We start from the raw sequence: 6,180 nt of genomic DNA, 5'->3' as shown, positions 1-6,180 counted from the left end.
TTCTTATTGGGTGACAAATGAAATGAATGTTAACCATCATAAATCATGCTGCTATAAAGACACATGCACACGTATGTTTATTGCGGCACTATTCACAATAGCAAAGACTTGGAACCAACCCAAGTGTCCAACAATGATAGACTGGATTAAGAAAATGTGGCATATATATACCATGGAATACTATGCAGCCATAAAAAATGATGAGTTCATGTCCTTTGTAGGGACATGGATGAAATTGGAAATCATCATTCTCAGTAAACTATCGCAAGAACAAAAAACCAAACACCACATATTCTCACTCATAGGTGGGAATTGAACAATGAGATCACATGGACACAGGAAGGGGAACATCACACTCTGGGGACTGTTGTGGGGTGGGGGGAGTGGGGAGGGATAGCTTTAGGAGATATACCTAATGCTAAATGATGAGTTAATGGGTGCAGCACACCAGCATGGTACATGTATACATATGTAACTAACCAGCACATTATGCACATGTACCCTAAAACTTAAAGTATAATAATAATAAAAAAAACCATCACTGGCTACCAACATGGCACCATGAGGCAGCACCCACATCTTAAGGAGAGGCCCTTACAGCCACGCTTGAGATCACAGTCCTACCAGAAGTTTCAGATGTTCTGAAATGCATAATATTTTTGACAACATGAGTCATCTAGGAGAGTGCTGGCATAGGAGGGCTTCAGGAGGCATGTTTGAGGATTCTTTACTAATAATGTTGCTGCTTTTTCCTCCAATTTTGTGGTAATATAAATAAATCCTCCAAATTTCCCTTTAAATAGTTCTTTGCAGTCCAAGGCTAGCCTCAATCATAAACAGACTTTTTCTTGTGAGTTACCAGGATTCCTTTCTAACATTGACCTATGACAACATTCTTACTTGATTCACACTCCCTAAGTATTACCTTTTTAAAACCACTATTATGGAGATGGTCCACATTTCATATTATTTGAATGTATGAACTAATTTCCAAGCTAAGGTAATATCCAAGTAAATATTTTGTAATAATTTGAGAATGCTACAGTGCTAAGCATATCAGTGGATGCCAATAAGTTCCTGTATGAATAGACTGCATGTCTATTTATTTGCAAATGTAGTTATGTATTAAAATACATATTGGTGCACTATCTGTATTATGCCAGGTATTACTCAAGCCCTCTCCCCTAGTCCATCATTAAATCACCAGCAAAATTATCTTTCCTAAATCTAAATCTTATTATTTATCTCCAGCCTAAACCCTCCATCAGTTCAGTATTACTATCAGGAAAATTTTCAAATGTACTATTATGACATAAAAGATGTATTTCCCTATTCTTTGCAACATAAACTTTATTGTCTTATGTATTATATTATCTATGTAGATTTAATATGTATCTATTAACACATATAAAATCTTAAAATCTTCACCAGTACCAGCAAGTAATATGTCCCCTTTTCTTTATTTCTATTACTGCAAATGTTACTTTTGCCTAGAAATTTTCCTCTCTCTCTCTCTTTCTCTCTTTCTTTTCTTTCGACAGAGTTTTGCTCTTCTTGCCCAGGCTGGAGTGCAATGGCACAATGTTGGCTCACCACAACCTCTGCCTCCCGGGTTCAAGCAATTCTCCTGCCTCAGCCTCCTGAGTAGCTGGGATTACAGGCATGCACCACCACATGCAGCTAATTTTTTTTTATTTTTATTTTTTTAAGTAGAGACGGGGTTTCTCCATGTTGGTCAGGCTGGTCTCGAACTCCCGACCTCAGGTAATCTGCCTGCCTCAGCCTCCCAAAGTGCTGGGATTACAGGTGTGAGCTACTGCACCTGGCCTTTAATCTTTCTTAAAAACGGAGCTCACGATGTACCTCCTCAATCCTGTCTTCAGAAATAATCTTCTGTCCTCTGATGGCACCTAGTCATTCTCCCATTAGCGTTCTTTTTATGCTGTATTATATTTTACGTTAAAGTGATGAAAGTAAAATATAGGAATGGAAGAAGGAAAAGGAGAGAAGGGTAGAGTGATAGGCTGCAATAGGGAAGAAAGAAAGGGAGGCGAAAGAAAGATAAAACGATGAAGAGAAGAAGATCCTCATATGAATCTTGGTGTCCAAAAAGATGATAGTCCTGTACTATTAATCTCAAAGTAGAGTACATGTAGTTCCATGACTACACTGATGAGCAAGGAGAATGGGAATCTACAGGACTGATTTGTTACTAATTCCTGGAATGTCAATTTTCCTTGAAGACTAAAGATATTTTATGGGTAATCATACAACTACATATCATTCAGGAGACTGTCGGACATGAAGGAATCATTATGATATTCAAATTAGTTTTATGCTTACCCAGGTTTTTGAAGTTAAGCTCACCAATCATTTTTCAAATCTTAGCCTATATGTTTACTCTCTTTTGATAAGGATAATTGTCTTTAAATTATTGCAGACAATGGTTTTATGTTAGTTTTCAACATAAAACATATTCATATTTTTTTCTACTCATGGTATCAAAGTATAAATAAACAACACATCAGTACAGAAAAATATATAGCTTGTAACTAATCCTTTAAAACCAGAATATCCAAATTCAATACAGATTCTTATTTTTACTTTAAAAAATCAAAGTTACACATTGGGGCTTGAACAACTATGTTTCTTCTTCTTATACAGATGTGACATATGTGATTTCTGATAAATAATATTCTACCAAACATTGTACTAAACCAAAGCAGACAGATGACCAGTAAAGCTGTTTACTATCTCCTACTCATGTTGAGCTAGGCTACTGAAACACCATCTTGATAGGAAAGATTTTGACAGGAAGAAGAAATCACGGAGTCCCTACCTACCCCAACAGAAAAATCTAACAAACTGGTTTATATGGAAAACATTTTCCACAATCATGCATAAACACACTTAACATGCTATAATAACAGAATATCTGTTGGTCTGCTTCCAGCACACAGTATACATTCATTGGTGCTCAATAAGATATAATTGAACACCAATATAGAAAGCATTTTTTTCTTCATAGCATTAACAACTAAAAAGCACATGGCATAGGATACTTTGATCTTTAAGTGGGTAATCATGGAAATTTCAAGATTATATTTACTAGGTTAGCCTGCATATTCATCTATATTTTTTTTCAAAAATAATGGTTCAAAAAGACTTCCAGAAACAGTCCTGATACAGTTTCACTGTTTCTGTTGATGCCTACAGCCAAGACAAGCTGTGAACATGGGAGATTCGGAAATCTCAAGGCAGGCAGCTGGCTTGAGGAACACCCTAGGTAAGTACTCCCAAATACTCAAAAGCCCCATTGAGGCTGAAGGACCGAAACTCTGACTCATATAAAAAAGAACTGTGAGTGCACAAAGAGATTCATGCAGAGCCTGCCAGGACAAGAAGAGTTGGTGATGGTAGATGTGTTGACATACCAACACATATACTGGGGGAAGGGCCCCGCTAGGTGGAATGCTTGACATGGGCTTGCTTCAGAGGAATCTGACTCAGAGCACCTGAAAGAGGTGTCTAGTTGGGGAGGGGAGGAATACTAGGGTTACTGAGCACTTGGGGAAGAGTACTAAGGTTATAAAATACAGAAAAGTGTTTCAGGAGAAAGAGGTCTAGGAGTGTCAGATCATTTTGGTTTTGACCCATCAATACTTGACATGAATGAAGAGTTGCAGAACAGAGTCAGTCTATTTAAGATGTATTCTTCTGTGATAATTAGCTGAGCCTATTGGCCTACTGGGCCAGTGACGTCCAGAATGCTCCCATTCATTGCCTGGAGGCAGGAACTTAGTGCAGCAGATTGTTCTGGGAAGCTGGCATAGAAGATGATTTGCACGGCAAAGTCACCACTAAACCACTGCTTAAGTCCAGTCCCTGGCCTGTTTTTTCTGCTTTGTAGTCCAGAAATATTTCTTTAAAAGCCAGAAAAATCTATAAATGTGAGCAGCGTGTTGAATATGTCACCAGCCACTTCATCCTTATGGTGCTGTAATGTTGCTGTGAAAACTGCCATGTTAAATCCAGGAATCCTCTCCAGCAGCTGTTCTATATACTTTCCTACCAAAGAAATATATTCATTAAAAATAGGCATGAAGTTGAGTTTATTTTCTTCTGCATCTGCAAACTCTCAGTAGTACTTGTCCATGAAATTTCTCTAATAACTAGAACTTGTCATCTTTGATAATATCCTCTAAATATCCTATCACAGCATCAAATTCTGCATTAGAGGTTAAGTACAGTGCAAAGCTCTCTTCATCTAAGGAGGCCACTGTTGCTGCCCTACCCACCAGGTGGGCCAGGGGCTGTTGGGCACCCATCCTGCCCTGGCTCAGGCCTGGGCCCAGGCTCTGCTCTGTTCTCCAAAGCCTCAACCTGGCTGGCTGGCCATTGAGGCCACTGTCCACTCACAACCCAGCTAGGTCAGCACCTGCGGGAGAGGCCCAACCTTGGGCTCCCCAGCTGCCACCATGCATAGGTTGGCATGCACAGCAGCCACTGCCACTGTGGGTCCAAACATCCCATATTCATACATTTTTAAAGGAATAAAATACCATAAAAAGAGGAATGAAAGGATATATCAGAGGAGAAAAAGAGCTGCTCTCAGATAATTAATTGGAGAATTGCTGATGAATTGTATTTGAATTCAATCTTGCAGGATGAGTAGAAGTAGATACACAAAGATGAGAAGTGTTTGTCACCTTGGGTCTTCTGAGAAGCAGACACCAACATGGGACTATGTGTACTAGACATTTATTAGGGGAGACACTTATGAAGAATAAAGGGTGAAGGTGTAAGAGTAGATAAAGAAAGCCTCAGAACATGATGCATGTCTGTTCTTTTTAAAAGGAGAGAGGGAAGAATTAGATAGGAAGAGCTCTAGGCTGTAGCATTGTTCTCAGAAAGTCTCCAGCAGGATGATTGGGGTTCCATGAATCAAAGTTGCCTATTTGAGACATATTGCACAGGGCAGAAATGGGCTAGCACTCATAATTCTACTATGCTGAGTCACTGGTTAACAGTAGCCCCAGGAAAATGTGGTCTCAGCATTCACAGGACTGGCTGCTGCAGGCTTTCAGTTAACTCTGCTCCCTATAGCAGGTTTTCTTAAAGAGATCTGAAGGGAACATGTCCATGGCTGCCCTATGGAGTAAAGATGATCAGGCACACAGAGAGAAACTGCAAGATGTCAATGACAAATAGCAACCTCAGATTGTGTGGAATATGATGTACAGGAAAGATAGTGGTGGAAGGAAATTACAAAGACAGTCTGAGACCAAAACTTTGAACAGTTTTGACGAATCAAATGGGGAGTTTAGACTGAACAATCTTTCATAATAATGATTCATTACAAGTTTATTTTTTTAACAGAAGGGTTGTGCTGTCATATTGTCTAGTTTTTTTTCTGAGATAGAGTCTCGCTCTGTTGCCCAGCCTGGAGTGCAGGTCTCGGGTCACTGCAAGCTCCGCCTCCCGGGTTCACGCTATTCTCCTGCCTCAGCCTCCAGAGTAGCTGGGACTACAGGCGCCCACCACCACGCCTGGCTAATTTTGTTTTTTGTATTTTTAGTAGAGACGGGGTTTCACCGTGTTAGCCAGGATGGTCTCCATCTCCTGATCTCGTGATCCACCCGCCTTGGCCTCCCAAAGTGCTGGGATTACAGGCGTGAGCTATCACGCCCGGCCTAGTAGATGAATATTGAAGAAATTTAAAACATTGATTTTAGGTAAGAGGGATGCTGCAGTTCTAGGTTTATATTTAGAGCTCAGGGCCTAGAGAGGAAATTTAAATTACCCATTACAAAGTGAGAGTTAAAGTTGTGAAACCGAAGGGCATTGCTTAGAGTGAGCTCAGAGAGGAGAACATGACCAAGAAAATATCCTTGGCAGATATGAGTTTAAAATTGAGCAGTCACATTATGTGTTGAGAATCTTGTTTCCTATCCTACTTTAAAAAGAGTATATTAATTATTTTTAAATGACAAAACATTTTTCCTCTCTAATATATGAGGTTAAATTTTCATTTAGAATTTTTCCTAAAGTGAGACATAAGGAAAATATTTTTGCGTAGTTTAAAATAATTAATGACAATTGTGAAAATACATTTATTTATATTTTATTCTATTTCATTCCTCCTCTTGAACATAAATGAATCCAAATGAACAGGTCATT

At 39.1% G+C, this 6,180-nt stretch overlaps 1 pseudogene; it reads right to left on the bottom strand.

The window, feature by feature from the left end:
- Window positions 1-3,798: 3,798 nt before the first annotated feature.
- Window positions 3,799-4,328, bottom strand: LOC100990595 (ADP-ribosylation factor-like protein 2-binding protein; annotated as a pseudogene).
- Between the last annotated feature and the right edge of the window lie 1,852 nt (window positions 4,329-6,180).

The sequence above is a fragment of the Pan paniscus genome, chromosome 4 (genome assembly GCF_029289425.2).
Source record: "Pan paniscus chromosome 4, NHGRI_mPanPan1-v2.0_pri, whole genome shotgun sequence".
In the NCBI taxonomy this organism is placed as follows: Eukaryota; Metazoa; Chordata; class Mammalia; order Primates; family Hominidae; genus Pan; species Pan paniscus.
The sequence above is the reverse complement of the archived record's forward strand: the minus strand, read 5'-3'. Positions and strand labels throughout refer to the sequence as shown.